Source organism: Papio anubis, chromosome 6 (genome assembly GCF_008728515.1).
Source record: "Papio anubis isolate 15944 chromosome 6, Panubis1.0, whole genome shotgun sequence".
NCBI lineage: Eukaryota > Metazoa > Chordata > Mammalia > Primates > Cercopithecidae > Papio > Papio anubis.
Genome location: NC_044981.1, coordinates 153,061,391 through 153,079,265, shown reverse-complemented (window position 1 = coordinate 153,079,265; position 17,875 = coordinate 153,061,391). Strand labels below are relative to the sequence as shown.

The 17,875-nt window shown below is 40.8% G+C and overlaps 1 long non-coding RNA gene across 2 annotated transcripts; it reads left to right on the top strand.

The window, feature by feature from the left end:
• The first annotated feature begins 2,507 nt into the window (after positions 1–2,507).
• Positions 2,508–12,040, top strand: LOC116275381. Of its 2 annotated transcripts, none has more exons than XR_004184448.1 (4): positions 2,508–2,713; positions 3,878–3,924; positions 9,785–9,918; positions 11,858–12,040. It is a non-coding gene; the product is annotated as an uncharacterized LOC116275381 (long non-coding RNA). The 2 variants fall into 2 exon arrangements; XR_004184449.1 differs by lacking the exon at positions 2,508–2,713 and adding an exon at positions 2,835–2,912.
• The last annotated feature ends 5,835 nt before the right edge of the window (positions 12,041–17,875 follow it).

Sequence of the window (17,875 nt, the reverse complement as noted above, 5' to 3'; positions counted from 1 at the left end):
GTAGAAAGCCTTCTAAAATGGTTCCAGTGCAAGAAATCCTAGTTGAAGTCCTAGCGACAGGAGCTCTGGACTAGAAACCTCATTTATGGTAGAGGTGGCTACCAAAGCCTTCAGCATGGTGAGTTCACCCAGGGAGCAATTACAGAATGGGAGGAGACAAAAACAGGATGGTGGATGATTGAGGAACTCCAGTAGTTAATGAGCCTGCCAAGGAGGCTAAGAGGAGAGTTAGAGACAAGGCAGGAGAACGTCAGGTCTCAGAAGTAAATGGGAAAGAAGTGTTTAATGAAGAAGAGGACTTTGCTTATGGCCATGATAGACTAACAGGGACCAGATTTACCCTCCTTCTTTAAACAGCTACCAAAACAGACAAGGTGTATACAACCATGGTTCTCAGACGTTCAACGATGGTTTTCAGGCAGCACAGGGCAGTGATCCCTGAGAGAAGAGAAATAAATGAGGTACGTCTCCTGAAATTGACACAGCCAGCTGCCTGAGTTTCCAGGCTCCAGGCAGGGAGGCAGGAGCAACAGAGCTTGATGGTCTTCCTGGGTCAAGGAGAAAGAAGTGAGAGTTCGGGGAGACCAATTTAGTCTCTCTTCTCTCTTCTTCCAGAGAGCTTTGAAACCTGTGATCACACTGAGCTCTCCCTGGGACCTGGAACCAGCTGCGAACAGCCTCACGAGTGGGTGACAGCATGGCAGGCAGCCGAGGTGGGAGAAGTGATAGAGGGGCCCATTCTGCCTGGAGAGTGCACGTCCATGGGTGAAAGGAGGGTCAGCTTTTCAGGTGTCGAAGGACTGGGTACAGGGGTGATGCAGGCTGAGTGGATTCTCAGGGTCTTTGGGACTGCCAGGGTCCTAGCCAGGGCAGGCACCTCCTTCTCCCCAGACTGGTGGCTGCTCTGACTCAAGTTTGTCTTTGGAGAAACTTGTCTGGGGTTCAACACACCTATTTGTTAATTTCATGGTAAGAAACAGCTGAAAGAAGCCCACCCACCAGCTCTGTGGGAGAGAGACATGGCTACCATTTTGTCCAACGTTCGTTCTCCAAATCACTGTGTCGTGTTTTCGTCTATGCAGTCCCTAAGCTGACCCCATCCTTGCGTACCTCAGAGGCAGTGACAGGCCAAAGGCCTCCTTACTTTGGTGTCAGTCATTAGTTAGGACCAATATCCTTATACAGAGGCAGTGATCCCCAAATCAATCTGCCCAAGAACCTGAGCTGTAGGTGCCAAAGACCTAGTGCTGCCGGCATCAGCGCACAGAGCCACGAAGTTGCACAGACCGGAGGGAAAAGCAAAGCCGAACCTCCACCCAGAAAGCCAACTCTAAGAGTGGGCCAGGGGCTGTTCACTCCCGGCCATTCCGGAGCCTGGCCAGGTGAGACAGCTCTGGGAGGCTGAGAGGATGGGGCTGAGGAACTGATGGGAAGCGAGACCCAGGACCATGCCAAGCTCTGCCACCTTGCCTACATCATGATGCTGGACTAACTACAATTCTGGTTAGTGATGTGTGTGTGTTTCCTCGACAGCAGGTCAATTAAGTGGGGAGAAAGGCTCTATGATGTTCACATAATGTTCATCACCCACTATATTAGTTTCTGAATTTCTACCCAGAACACTTGTGCCTGTCAGATAAGACAGCAGTTCAATTAGCCTCCAAATGTCACAATTTCTAGTAATTACAGTCATGCACAAACAATAGAAAAAGCTCAACAATGGGTCTGATCTGAAACATTAACTTTCAAAAATGCTCACAAATGAATCATTTCATCTATAATCAACTTCTATTTTATTTTTTTCTCCTAGAGATAGAAAATAGATAATTACTGAGAAAAGAATTGGGGAAACTTTCCACGCACATAATTTGTGTCTAGAAACATAGACACAAACATTTCTTTGGAATGTACAAAATGATTCCACATACAATCTGTTATCCTTGTAGAGAACCTTCTAAAATGGACTCGGTGCAAGAAATCTGAGTGGAAAAACAGCTGTGGTTTCAGGCATGTCAAACCTGAAATATGCATGTATGCATGTGTGGGTGTCCATGTATGCTCCCCATAATAGGACCCTGTTCTCCTCACTCTCTGTGTAACCCACGCATAAGTGGGCATGAAATGATTAAATAACAAAACCCCAAGCTGCCATACCCAAGGAGAATGTCTGATAGAGCAACATTTAAAAGTAGCATAGAGTCAGTGACTGCTATGCAGTGGGAAGACTTGGTAACTATAGCAACTTGCTTTAGAAGTTGTTCTTTCCCTGCCAAAAATCAGGTAAGCCTTGTCAGCACTCCCACTGACACACCACAGGGAGACAGAAGCTATTCAAGAGAGGCAGCAGGCCAGCCACACAAAGGGCACATGAAGGAAAGTAAACCTCCTTAACTTTCTGCCCTACTTGGGTCTATGAAGGAGCAAATGATGAACAAGAATGAGCAGTACAGCTGAGGAAGGCTGAACATAGAGGATTTGGAACTCTTGAAACAGAATGAGAATTATGTGTAATGAATACACCAGCCCAATTGTGACCATTCTAATACAAACTGGCATGGAACACAGGGAAAGATCAGCACACAATCAGGAACCAGGATGAGTTATTAATAGGACCCAGACAGGGTACGGGTATTTCCTTCAGGCTCCCAGAAAAGGCTTCACCAACTCCACAGGAAGGAGGACTGGAGTTAACACCAGTAACCCACCATATATGGTTAGATTTTGTAGTTGGCAGCAATTTTTTTTTAAGTTTAACTTAGTAAACTGCATAGTTGATCCCGTAGAAGAATCTTAGTTCTTCTCATCAAATACTTTATATTAAAAATCCTGGAGCAAATATGGTTAAATGAATGTTGCTATGCCAGGTGAAGCCCAGTGACCTTCAGTAAGCTGGTCTCTGAAGTCAGCAGAAGGTAGGCATCTCTCATACTGAGAGATGTCCAATACAGTGTACTGTATTGGACACGGCCGGAGGCTCAGCTCATGCAACTCACTGCAGCACTCAATGTAGTTGACTATCTCCTCCTCATCAAACATTCCCTCCATGTGACTTCAGGAGAACTCACTCTCCTGTTTTCCTCCGACCCCACCAAGGCTTTTGCTCCCTTCCCTTTGTAGGATCTTCCTTCTACTCCCCAACTCTAGGTGACCTAAGTCTTGGAAGTCTTCCTCTTCCATTTCCTATATGGCCTCATTTAATGTCGTGGTTCTCACCGCCTCTGTGTACTGATGACTCCTGTTAATATCTGTAACTCTAGCCGGGTGTGGTGGCTCACACCTGTAATCCCAGCACTTTGGGAGCCCGAGGTGGGTGGATCACTATAGGTCAGGAGTTTGAGACCAGCCTGACCAACATGATGAAACGCTGTCTCTACTGAAAAAATACAAAATTAGCTGGGCGTGGTGGTGCACACTTGAAATCCCAGATATTTCAGAGGTTGAGGCAGGAGAATCTATTGCACCCGGGAAGCAGAGGTTGTAGTGAGCCGAGATTGCACCACTGCACTCCATATTGGGTGACAAGAGGGAAACTCTGTCTCAAAAAAAAAAAAAAATCTGCAGCTCTTGGACTCAAGACTGCTGTAGCTGACCTCCCTCTCAGTATGTCCGCATGAATGTCTAACAGGTGTCACAAACATGGCATGCCCCAAACTGTCTTCTCTTGTACCTCCCAAATCAGAGCCCTCCAAGTCTGCTCCTCAGCCGCCATCTGCCCCCAGTCAACACTGGATTGCTCCCGTGGCCTCCTGAGTTCCCTGCCTTTGCCCGTGCCCTTTTCTGCAGTTTATTCTCCATACCGCAGCCAGGTTCTTTTAAAAATACAAATCAGACCCCATCACTACCTTGTTCAAAACCTTCCCATGTTTTTGTGTTGCAGGAGGAATAAAAACCCAAGTTCTCGCCGCAGCCGCTGAGCATGAGCAGGTGCGCTTCCTCTTCAACTCCCTACCCTCTCCTCTTGGCTCACTCTGCTCCTGACATGTGGGCCTTCTCTGCTGCTGCAAACATGACTGCAGAGCCTCCCACTTGCTGTTATCTCTGCCTGGAATGCCTGGAATCACTCATTCCCTTTATTCCAGTTTCTGTTCTCTCCTTAGAGAGAACCACTCTGCCTATTTTATTTAACAACCCCCACCCCTACATTCCATTCTATCCCTTTATCCTGGTTTATTTTTCTTTGCCACACTAGTCACTGCCTATATTATCATAGGTAATTTGACTCCCTAAGTAGAATGTGAGGTTTATAAAAACAGGGACTTTTTGTTGTTGTTCACTGCTTCCCCCCTAGGACACATGAATAGTGCCTGGCACATGGTGGGTGATCAGCAAATATCTATAAATGAATGAATAAACACACACATAAACAAAACAACTGTATTTTTGTGTAACACATTGGCTGTGACACATAATGGTCCAGCAGTTTTTAAACTTCTTTTGATTTTGTTGCTAAATGGTCTGGTTTCTTTAACAAATCAGGTAATAAGATAAATCATACTGCCAGAGAATTAACAACATTTGGGGTTAAACATGGCTCTATTCCATTCCTTTGCTATAAAAGAGATTTCAGAAATTTAGCTAATAGAGGACTCTGAGTAGAATTAGAAGTAGGATTTTAGATCTGGAAGAGTCTTCTCCCTATATCCTCCTCCCCAAAAGCAAATATAAACTGTGCCTTCCAACCTGCGTGAGTTAGGAGGAACCTGTCCTAAGCTCATTCCCCAAGGCATCCTGGTAATACAGGTGCCTTTCCCAGAGGACTTCTTCTAGTTGCTAAAAATAAATAAATAAAATTCCCTCTATATAATTACAGAATTTTAAATTTTAACTACCATGTACTGAGCATTAATGATACGCCACCTGTTTGACATTCACTTGTTTAATCCTCATGGCAATCTTGTGAGGTGTTACTGTTAGCAGTCCATTTCACAGATGAGAAAACCAAAGCACAGAGAGGCTAAATGGCTTGTCCAAGGTTACAAAGCTAGTAAGATATATAGCTGGGATTCAAGTCAAGGAGGTTTGATTTTAACATTCACGCTCTTCATCACCGGCGCAGTCTCTCTGTACTTAGCTACAAGAGGCCTTACAGACCACTAGGTTGAAATGCCTCATTTTAACAATGAAAACCCTAAGGTAATGAAAAGCTGGGTGACTTGACTGAGGTCACACCATAGGTAAGAGATGGCTGGTGGGAAGTGGGAGTGGGAGGTCCAGGTCCACGTTCCCTGCTCTTCCCAGTTGGCTTGAAAGATCCCAGTAAGAGATTACTGCCGCTGGAGAGTGAGTGGTAAAGGAGTTTTATGATGGAACCAGTACTAACTACCAACTGCTAAATATAGGGCCAATGGAGCATTTTATAAAAGTGGCTAAGATTAAATAAAGCAAATATTTGGAACTTTATCTTAGCTCAGTTTAAGAAGGAAAGAATGCCTTTTGTAATTTTTTTTTTCCTTTTTACTTCTTTCATTATAAGGTAGTGTCTGGTGTCTACTTCAAAAGTACATTTAACTAAGCTTCATTCTATTGTTTTCATGTATAATGAGTGATTATACATCTTTTAAACTTGGTGCAGACTATGCTCTCTCTGTTTCTTAATTTTGTTACATTCACAGACTACTTTGTGTTGCCCAGATGGAGTCTTAGTGCTAAATAGCATTGCCGGACACAGTCTGATTTAACAATACCCAAACATACAAGGTGAAATATGAGACCCTGAGCAAGTCACTCATTTCCTCTGGGCTGCAGTTTCCTCATCTTTAACTCAAGGGGATGGAGCTACATGGTGTCCATCTAACTCTGTGGTGCCTTCTAATTCTATACACAGAATAATAACCATAGTTATAAGTAACACTTATTTAACTATTACCAGGCACTGTGATAAATGATTTATGTGCATTTCCCTTTAAATCCTCACAGCATCACTAAAAAATGGGTACTACTATTGACCCAATTTTACAGATGAAAAAGCTAAAGCTTAGAGAGGTTAAGAAACTTGCCCAAGGCCACATACATAGCAAGTGAGTAGCAGAGCTGGGATGCAAAGGCTGGCAGTCCACCCCAGATCCTATACTCCTAACCACCATGAGGTGGGAAGGTGCTCTTTCACAAAACCGTGGAGAGCAGAGGCACCCACAGAGCACCTTCCATTATAGTACAGATGGAGAAATGACAGCCAAGAGAATTTGAGTGGCTTGTCCAAAGACACATTGCCAGGCAGTGGAAAGCTGACATGAATTCTCTTCTGGGCTATTTACTATGGCTGTTCCATCAGGTCAACTCTGGAGAATGGTCATCTCCTCAATCAACAAGCTTCTGATTAGATCCTAGGCTTGTTTTACTCATCTTTTGTCTGGGAACAAAGTAAAAATAGATTTTCGCAATCAAGAACACAATCCCATTTACAATGGCCACAAGAAAAATAAAATCAAATGCCCAGGAATACATCTAACCAACGAAGTGAAAAACGTCTACAAGAAGAACTATAAAAGACTGCGAAAAAAAATCAGAGATGACACAAACAAATAGAAAAACATTCCATGCTCATGGATTGAAAGAATCAGTATCGGCCGGGCGCGGTGGCTCAAGCCTGTAATCCCAGCACTTTGGGAGGCCGAGACGGGCGGATCACGAGGTCGGGAGATCGAGACCATCCTGGCGAACACGGTGAAACCCCGTCTCTACTAAAAAAAATACAAAAAACTAGCCGGGCGAGGCGGCGGGCGCCTGTAGTCCCAGCTACTCGGGAGACTGAGGCAGGAGAATGGCGTAAACCCGGGGGGCGGAGCTTGCAGTGAGCCGAGATCCGGCCACTGCACTCCAGCCCGGGCGACAGAGCCAGACTCCGTCTCAAAAAAAAAAAAAAAAATCAGTATCATTAAAACAGACTTACTACCCAAAGTAATCTAGAGATTCAGTGCTATACCTATCAAGCCACTAATATCAGTTTTCACAGAACTAGAAAAAACTATTCTAAAATTCGTATGGAAACAAAAAAGATTCCAAATGGTCAAAGCAATTCTAAGCAAAGAGAACAAAACTTGAGGCATCACATTTCCTGACTTCAAACTATACTATAAGGCTACAGTAACCAAAAAGCATGGTACTGGTACAAAAACAGACACACAGGCCAATGGAACAGAATAGAGAACTGAGAAACAAGGCCACACACCTACAGCCATCTGATCTTTGACGAAGTTGACAAAAGTAAGCCACAGGGAAAGAACTCCTATTCAATAAATGGTGCTGGGATAGCTGCCTAGCCATACGCAGCATGGCTGGGTTTTATAAGGACCCCCTACCTTTCATCATATACAAAAAGTAACTCGAGATGGATTAAAGACCTAAACATTAGACCTGAAACTATATGAATCCTGGAAGAAAACCTAGGAAACATCATTCTGGACATCAGCCTTGGGAAAGAATTTATGACTAAGTTCTCAAAAGCACCTGCAACAAAAACAAAAATTGATATATGGGACCTAATTAAACTAAAGAGCTTCTCTACAGCAAAACAAACTATCAAGAGAGTAAGCAGACAATCTACAGAATGTGAGAAAATATTCAAAAACTGCATCTGACAAAGGTGTAATATTCAGAATCCATAAGGAACTTAAATCAACAAGCAAAAAAAAAAGTAACTCTATTAAGAATTGGCAAAAGATATGAACAGAAACCTCAAAAGAGGTTTAGCGGTCAACCAACATGAAAACATGCTCCACATCGCTAATCACCAGAGAAATGCAAACCAAAACCATGATGAGGTACTATCTCACACGAGTTATCCATGGCTATTATTAAAAAGTCAAAAAACCACAGATGCTGGTGAGACTGCGGAGAAAAGGGAATGCTTCTACACTGTAGGGCGGAATGGAAATCAGTCCAGCTACTGTGGAAAGCAGTTTGGAAATTTCTCAAAGAACTTAAAACAGAACTACCATTTGACCCAGCAATCCCATTAGTGGGTATATAACTAAAATAAAATAAATCATTCTACCAAAAAGACGCATGCACTCATATGTTCATTGCAGGACTATTCTCAATAGCAAAGACATGGAATCAACCTAGGTGCCCATCAATGGTGATTTGGATAAAGAAAATGTGGCACATATACACTATGGAATACTACAGCCATAAAAAGAACAAAATCATGTCCTTTAAGGCAATATGGATGCAGCTGGAGGCCATTATTCTAAGCAAATTAATGCAGAAACAGAAAACCAAATACCACATCTTCTCACTTATGAGATCTAAACGATGGGTACTCATGGACATAAAGATGGGAACAACAGACACTGGGAACTACTAGAGCAGGGAGGGAGGTGGGCAAGGGTTGAAAAACTATTGGGTACTATGCTTAGGACCTGGGTGATGGGATCAATCATACTCCAAACCTCAGCATCACACAATATACCCAGGTAACACACCTGCACATGTACCCCCGAATCAAAAAGCTGAAATTATTTTAAAAACTAGATAAAATCTATGTTTCTACCAAGAAAATAAATTTTGGAAGTTTATGCATCTCCCACACATTTGATTTGTATTTTCATGACTGACTTAAGCTTGACCCCATGTGTCCTTCTTTCAAGAAAAATCACATTTTATTTGCAATTTGGATTCAGAATTCTTTCTGTGTTTCACAAGGATCTCTTTGGTTGTCAATGTCATGTTCAGTGCTTCTCCACAGAACTTTACCCACAAGTCCACGGAAAGATGGTATACAGAAGGCTGAGGCTGAACTGAACTTAAAGTGCCTGCATGTTCTCCACAGGCTAAGCCCTAAAATAGTGTTCTCCATCACACTATCTACAGACTTCTGAATTTAAGATCACTTTCAGATTAGAGCAATGATTCCCAACTCTGGCCACACAATAGAATCATCTGAGGGACTTTTACAAAATAGTCATAATTTGGGACTCACCCACCACTGAAACCACTGGAAGGTCAAATTCCATTGATGGCGTTTGAGTGGGAACATGACACAGGAAATATTACATTTTAGGAATGTTGGTCAGGTTGCTATATCCCTAGTTGAGATCTTTACAGTACTTTTTTAGACAGTCAGGTCTACTGATGCTTAAACCTAGGTTGACAGTGTCCTGAATCATGCGTTTTCCCATGTACCTCATTCTTTCTTCCCATAGTTCCCTGGAGTTTACCTGACTTTCCTTTTTTGAAGTTCTCATTCCACATAGAACAGTTTGTAGAAAAGTATGTGTCCCAATACCACTCCCTATTTTACTAATCTTGGAGAGATATTTTATTCACGTGTCACAACACTCAAAAGGCACACAATATAGAGCCAAACACTACTAGCCTGCCTACTTCTCCGTCTTTCGGCCTCAGTTTTCCTCCCTGAAGTCACCACATGTCTAGTTCTTGAGGTGTTCTTGCAGAGCTGGGTTATGCACGCTCAAGCAAATGTTGCATACATGGATTAACTAAAATGATATCCTTTTAAGCACTGTTCGGTAATTTGCTTTTTCCCTTTTCTCTTCTATCCCTACAACTAAGCATGTAGGCCCTTCTTCGTTTAAGTATTTTTTAAGGAGAATGAAAAGGGCAATGACGAGGGTCCAGAAAGAGGATCCAGAACCTTAAAAGTTCTCACAGTGATATTTCTGAGGCCCTTGTACCCAAGAGCTTCCTGTTTTTTCCCTTTCTTCTCTACCTGAGGGTGGAGTTATTCCAATCTTATTTTCCTAACCCCTTTCAGCCTTCTGAGTCCCTGACCCTATTCAGCGTTTTTCTTCTGTCCTTTCTTCATGATACTGACTCTCACTAGGAAGTGAGTCCGAATTTACAGTTAGGACGGAACAATGCTTATGAAGAGCAAACCATTCAGGGACTTCCGAACCTCATTTGGAAATTACACATCTCAGAGGAATTTACGATCGCCCTGAGCAACCTCTCAACACAGTAAGTTAGGCAAGTGAAGAGGGTCTGAGTTATGATGTTAAAAGTTAGAATTCAAAGAAAGGGGTAAATAGGAAAAACAATGCAAAGAGACATGTGATGCAACTTGATAAATGACTGGTTCAGGGAATGGAGAGAAAGAAGTGAACTCTCTATGCCTTAGAATCAAGATTTTAAACTCAAGAGACCGAAAGAATGGTGGGATCACCATCAAACAAGACATTCTTTGTAAAAGGCTTTCAAAAGCTGCCTTTTTTTCTAGGTTGAATACCGTACACATCAGATTTTGGAGGCAGACCAAGCATGGGAAAATCTGTGGAGTAACAGTTTGTCTCCAACCCTTCTCTGTACCTTTTCTGTCCCACCCTTCTGCCTGACTCCATGAGCCATTCTTCCACTGGATTGCCTGTCATCTAACTCTTGCTAAAGTGATGAACAGTATCTGGTGTGGGCTGATAAACCCAAAAGTGCACCCTCTCCCAGGGGTAGCTACAATTTAAAAGGAAACTCAGGAAGAAATAAAAAAGACTTAAGACCAAAAAAAAAAAAAAAAAAAAAAATGCATCTACAAGAGTGGAAGAATGGTATTAATGTGTCCTAGGGTTAATTTTTTAGACAAGCTGGTAGACCTCAGAACACATGGTGGTTTGTTAATCACAAGGTTAATTTTGTTCTATTGGGACCACTTAATTCCAAAGCTTCTCTTGCCTGAACACAGACTATAGCCTACTGATGGGGTTTTAGGCCTATTATTCTGTGAAGCACAAAGTCACTTTGTAGCCATCCATTCAGTTATTTTAAAATATAACAATAGAGGCTGAATAATTTTCTTCTGTATTTCCTGATAGTCTTTTTGGTGGAATTTTCTGTGGTCCAAATTGGCCTTCCCTTACTGGGACTATATAACATTTAATATCTTGTTTAAAAAGAGAGAAAGCTTCATCATTACATCCAAAACTTTAATAAAGACACATGGCTCTTCTAAAGAGAAAACTGCCCACATTCCTAGTAAGTTGAACATGACTAAAATAGCTGATCTGTTATTAAGGGCATGTACCCTCAGACCAGAGCCAGAAAGTCAATAGTGCACACATTCAACAGTCACCAATTCAAATCCAGCTGAGTTTACCAAAGGTCCAGCTAACGTAGATGTATAAACTGCTTAACCTCTAGGCATCTGACCTTGAAAATATTCACACTGTATAAGAAGCAGCATCACACAGTGGTGAAGAGCGCAGGCACTGGCGCCAGGCTATTTGGGCTCAGATACTAGTTCTATCAGTTACAGCATTCCCCCTTATCCGTGGGGGTACATTCCAAGACCCCCCAGTGGATGCTGTAAACCAGATAGTACTGAACCCTATAGATACTATGTTTTATCCATACAGCCATATCTATGATAAAGTTTATTAGGCACAGAGATTAACAACTACTAATAAAATAGAATAAAAGTTATGTGAATGTAGTCTCTCTCCAAAAATAACTTACTGTGCTAACTCTTCTTCTTGTGGTGATGTGAGATGATAAAATGCCTACGTGCTGAAATAAAGTAAGGTGAATGAGGTAGGCATTGTGACATAGTGTTAGGCTACTACTGACCTTCTACCAACATGTCAGAAGGCTCATCTGCTTCAGGGGATCCTGGATCACTGAGGCATGGTGATGTCAGGATTTTGACATCATGTCATCACCTGCTTCAGGTGATCCTGGATCATTGAGCCATCATGATCCATGGCTGGATGTCAGAACAGCTCATGTCATTAATGGCCAGGTAGTGTATCCAGCATGAATACGCTGGATAAAGGGATGATTAACGTGCTGTGTGGGACAAAGAGGGGTGGCACAAGATTGCATCACACTACTCAGAACAGTGCATAACTTAAAATTCATGAATTATTTCTGGAATTTTCCATTTACCTGTATTATTATTTCTGGACTGCAGGTAACTGAAACCTCAGACAGCAAAACTGTGGATAAGGGAGGACTACTGTACTACTTGGGTGACCTCGAGACATGTATTGGATTCTGCAAAATGTGGACCACAGTAATAACTACTCTGTAGAATGGCTGTGAATATAACATAATACATTTAATTACATAGAATGGAGCACAGCACATCATGCCATATAAGTGTTAGTTGTGTTTTTACTTAATAATAGAAACATTTTATATTCAGATTTTGTGGGCAATTTTGCAATCAATTTTAGTTTGTAAAAATGTGACCAATGGAAAAAAAGTATTAGCTTTTTAAATTATTTCTCCCTCTTCTACTGTAAGGTTTCCCTCTGACATCCCAGGGTCTAGTAATGGCGTCCACATGTGGCAATAAACCATAGCAGGTTACAGTTCAGGCGATTATGATTATCTCCAATGCTGTTTTTTTCTTGTGAGAAAACCTAAGAGCTGCTTCCCATGGTATACCTTCCGCTTCCTCCAAACTTGCCCTTTTGTCATGGTTCAATAATTTGCTTTGGTTTACTTTTGCTGCTATTTAGAAGTTCTTCTTCCTCCACCCAAAGGGAGGCAGCTTCCTTAAGTTCAAGATTTTACTTCACTCTTCTTCCTTAGTTGAACCTCCATCTGTGTCACCCCATGATAGCTATATTGTAATCTTTGTAATATTGTAATCTTTACTGTAGTACAATAGATATAAGATAAAATGGTTGACACATGTTAAAGCTGTCCTGTTCAGACCATACTGTGAGGCCTTTAGTTTTCAACCTTGTGGAAACGGAGGGTGGGAGAAAGGTTGGGGGACTGCTTGCCCTGAAGGCTTTTAAGCCCCATGCTAGGTTGAGTTCTCCCTTTCAGACACTGTCTTGGGAAAAGAAGTATATTTTCCTGTCTGGGGCCAAGTCCACCAGCTTTGACATCAAAGCTGTTCTCTTAGCTTTCTAGACCAACCTGCCCACTGTCTTCGAAGCTCTGCTCAGAAATCACTGACACACCTTACTCTACTTGCCTTGGGCATCCATCTCCGTACCATCTCTCATTAGCAAATTCCAGTCTTTAAGTTTATTCTTCCCTGTCCTCGCTGTCAGATTCTTAAAGTAGTGAGCTGAGTGTTCCCAGCCTCTCCCTCTATCGAATTATCTCCCTCTGGTTCCCAGGAGAATATTTCTAGACTCACATCTTTGAAAAGCCTCCTTGGTGCTGTATATCCCATCATAGTCCTTGGAATATCTAAGTTATATCAGGGAGGGTCTTCCTTCATGAGAGTCACACTGTTCGTGTGCACATGAGAATGTTAGAAAGTTAATCGTTTCTTCCTGAGAAAACAGAAACATAAGGTTCAACCCAGTGAATGTTAGCAACGAGAGATTAAATAAATCACTTACAGTCTATTCCTCCACTGGCATACTGTTCTGGCACTGGCAGTGAATGAACTAGAGCCCTACATATTATCATGGATGAAACTCAATACATATTGTTGAAGAAAAAAGCAAGCCGCAGAAAAATATGTAGTATACCATGAATATAGTTTGAAAGCTATTAACAACAACGCTATCTTTTTTTAGATATATTTATTTATTTATTTATTTTGAGACAGAGTCTCACTCTGTTGCCCAGGCTGGAGTGCAGTGGCATGAACTTGGCTCAATGCAACCTCTGCCTCCCGGGTTCAAGCAATTCTCCTGCCTCAGCCTCCTGAGTAGCTGGGATTACAGGCATGTACCACCACGCCCAGCTAATTTTTGTATTTTTAGTAGATGGGGTTTTGCCATGTTGGCCAGGGTGGTCTCGAACTCCTGGGCCTCAAGTGATCTGCCTGTCTTGGCCTCCCAAAGTGCTGGAATTACAAGTGTGAGCCACTGCGCCTGGCCAATGTTATATATTTCTTAGAGATACACACACACATACATTTTCCTGACACTATATATGTGAAATATGCATATAATAAAAATATAAATAAAGGTATGGAAACAACACACTAAATTCATGGTAGTAATTAAAACTGCAAGGAGACAGGAAGTAGCTTCAGCTGTATTGGTTAGTGTATATTTCCTCAGATGGGTAGAGGATATGTGGTAGAGAATATACTCATTATGGAGTTTACAAATTTTATTTATTGCATAACAAATAAAAATGCATTCCTGCTTTTGCTGTAACAAGGTAATTCAGATATTTTATTAAGGTTAGCTAAAATTCTGATAGAATCATTTATTATTTGCCTTCCTACAATGTAAAATTATGGTAAGTTGTTAGTGGTTCTATTTTCTTAGGAAGACAGCCTCTGTCATTTTAAGTTGACACTTTCTCTTGTTTCAGCACAAGTCACTGTAGAAAACTTCACTCTTAAATAAAACCAGCTCTTTTCTCACCTAAAATTAACTGGAATCAGTGTGGATCTGGCACTACGTTTCTAAACCGGCATAAACAAATTGGCTACAATTTCTGCTTATATCTTCAGGTTTCAGTGTTATAAATCACCATTGGCCAACAATAAAATCATATTTTCATGAGGTATAAACCACTCCTAATATTCTTCCTGAATTTATCAATTTTCTGCTTATTTTTCTGGCATCACAGTGGTGCCACAACCATGTGTACAGAATCCCATATAATTAAAAAATTAATGTTATCAAATGATTCATATGTATCTTTTCTTTAAGCTACTTTTCTTTTTCTACACATAAGACTGGTACCATGTGTAGTTACTACAAGCCATAATTAATAGTTGTGTGGTATTTGCATTTGCGTGTGTTTTCAATGAGATTATCAAAGTTCTTTTGTTGCTGTTTTCTAGTACAAACCATATGCTGCCAACATGCATAAAATCCTTAAGAAAATTATTATTATTGTTTTGAGACAGTCTCACTCTGTTGCCCAGGCTGGATTGCAGTGGCACAATCTCTGCTTACTGCAGCCTCTGCCTCCTGGGTTCAAGCGATTCTCCTGCCTCGGCCTCCTAAGTAGCTGGGACTACAGGTGTGTGCCACCACATTGGGCTAATTTTTGTATTTTTAGTAGAGACGGGGTTTCAACATGTTGGCCAGGATGGTCTCAATCTCCCGACCTCGTGATCTGCCCACCTCGACCTCCCAAACTGCTGGGATTATAGGCATGAGCCACCGTGCCTGACCGAGAAAATTATTAATATTTTAACATTTTAAAATCATACATAATAGACTTTAATTTTTTTCTTTGTACTGTTCTTATTCTTACAACTCTTCTGTAAATTTTACATTATTTCCAAATGTTTGCAATGGTTTCCCAAGCTCCAATTCCCACAAGTGTTATGAATGGACCTAGATAGATGGACCAGCACGTGCAGTGGTTGCATTACAGGATAGATTTGGGTAAATGCTGTTTTAGATCTGGCAAGTTTATAAAAAGCAAGTTTACTCTTTGTCCTGGAGGCAGACATTATCTCCTCCCTCAAGGTTGCTCACTACGAAAACAATCCTGAGAAATGACCCAGATAAACAGAGGTCAGGGCCTCACTGGAGTGCAAGAGTCATTGAGGACTGTCTTCCAACAAAGTCCCTCTCAGCAACAGTTATATGACTAATGGGAAGCATAGTGCAGGGTATCAGTCATAAACCAAAATATTTTCAGCATGGAGCTAATGTGGGTAGACTGTCTAGGAAAACAGTAGATAGGAACAGATGGATGGGAGGGGAAGTATAGCTCATCCAAGGTCTCATCTTTGTTTAAGTAGAAGAGGTAGAGAAAGAAAGCAGGTCCCTAGCAAATAAGGAGAATGGAGCCTCCCAAGGAAGATGGGAAAGAGCTCTCTTGCTTGTATTGTCTGTTTCTGACCCTCAGCAGCTGCTTCCCCCTCCCTGAGCCCTTCCTTTCATCCCTTGTCCTCTATGAGACGGTACTTTGGTCTCTGCCCCTGATTTGGACTGCTTTCCTCTCTGCTTTGGATGTTTCCCTGTCCTGGGTATTAGCTGCAGTTGTTTGCATACCGACCCTACTTTGCATCTTAGACCTCACTGAAGGTTTCTACTTCATAATGAAATTAACAGACTTTAATTTTTTTTCAAACATTCAAAAACCTTTCTCTCATTCCCAAGCTTTCAAAGGTACAGAGTCACTATCATGCTCAATTTTTTTTAAATCAAGAATTTAAACTTTTAAATCATATATGGTTTCCATCTATTCCAGAAAACATTTATTGGCCACACTCTCTTTGTACTGGTTCTGTGTTAATGCTAGGGATACCAAGTTTAATAAGACATTGTGCCCATTCCCAAGGATTTTACAATATCTGCCTAGAAAATACAAGATAATCCATAAACTAGTAGAATTATTAGGCAAGTTCAGCTAAGCACCAATATTTAGAAAAATATTATGTATCACCACTTAGAAAACATAATTATAAAGATAACTTTAATTATAACTAAAAAGATTAAAGGTATCTAATAATAATCTAACTATAAACAGATAATGAGCTGGACCATTTTCTATTCAGTTACCCTAGAACTGTTAAAGACCAAAAGCAAGGACAAAGTCATGAAATACACCATCTACAGGAACACTACCATAAACAAACCACCTATGGGATCAGAACCCTCTCTCTAGGAAATGCAGAATTACTATCATCCACCACCATTCCTTCCCTGTGTATTAAGTAGAGGATTGACAAGGACAGATGGAGTGGTCAGCATGGTCTTGTGAGGAATGTGGTACTCCATGGTTATAGCTGAGTAGGTATGGATAGGGCAGAGGGCTCAAGTGACTAACAGAGACTGTAGATGCCTAACAGTGGATTCTCTAACAAGTTGTTGGCTGAGCTGCAAAATCTGGAGACTGAGCCTGATGTTACCATCTAAGTGTGGAAAGGAAGTCCTTGGGATTGGCTTGACATGTGTCTCCTGAAAACTGCTGTCATATTTTATCTGTGCAATCCATGCATTAATAGCAATCTATGCAATTCCAATCAAAATCTCAAAAAAGGTATTTATGGCATTGGGTAAACTGGCCCTTAAATTCATTTAGAAGAATAAAGGACCAAGAATAGCCAAGATCATTTTTAAAAAGAATCAAAAGGAGCTTGGCTTATCAGAAACTAAGACTTAGAAATGGATAGTAACTAGGGAAAAGTATTGTTGCTGTAGAGGAGGACTATTATATCCCCAACTCATTCACACATGGGAATGTGATATATGAGAGAGGTGGCATTGCAATTCAGTGGGGATAGAAGGGACTGTACAATAGTTCATAAAGAAAAATGGTATTAGATTCCCTGTATCATACCCTAAACAAAAATATATTCTAGAAGGTTAAAGACTTAATGTGAAAAGCTAGTTTTTAAAGCTTTCAGAAGAAATTATATGAAAATATCTTTATGACCTCAGGGTACAAAAACATGTTTTAAACCTAACATGAAAAGTATAAACCATAAAGGGAAATAATATCAAATTAAATACTAAAAATTAAAACTTCTGCATAGCAAAACTCAAAAGGCAAGCTACAGATTGGGAGAAGATATTTATATAGTTCATATTATTGTATAATATAAATTAATAAGGAAAAGGCAAATATCCTATTAAAATGGGCAAAGGATATTAATAGATAATAGGCTGGGGAAACTTAAATGACCAATATACATATAGAAAAATGATAACTAAAGAGATATTGCTTCACACTTATCAGAACTGCAAAAATTATCAGACAATATCTATTCTTGTTCAAACTATCACATAGGGAATTTTAAATCAACAGTGACTACTAGACGGGTTGATAGGTGCAGCAAACCACCATGGCACATGCACACCTATGTAACAAACCTGCACGTGTTCTGCACATGTATCCCAGAACTTAAAGTACAGTAAAAAGAAAACAATCACTACTATGTTATATAAGACTACATAAGTAGTCTTATGTGCCTGGTATATAATAATTATTAGTAAATATTAGTTAAATGAATGAAATAAATGAGCAAAAAATAAAAATGACACCTGGAACTTTTCTCAAAGAAAGCACAGTTCAGGAGTAAGGATGGAAACAT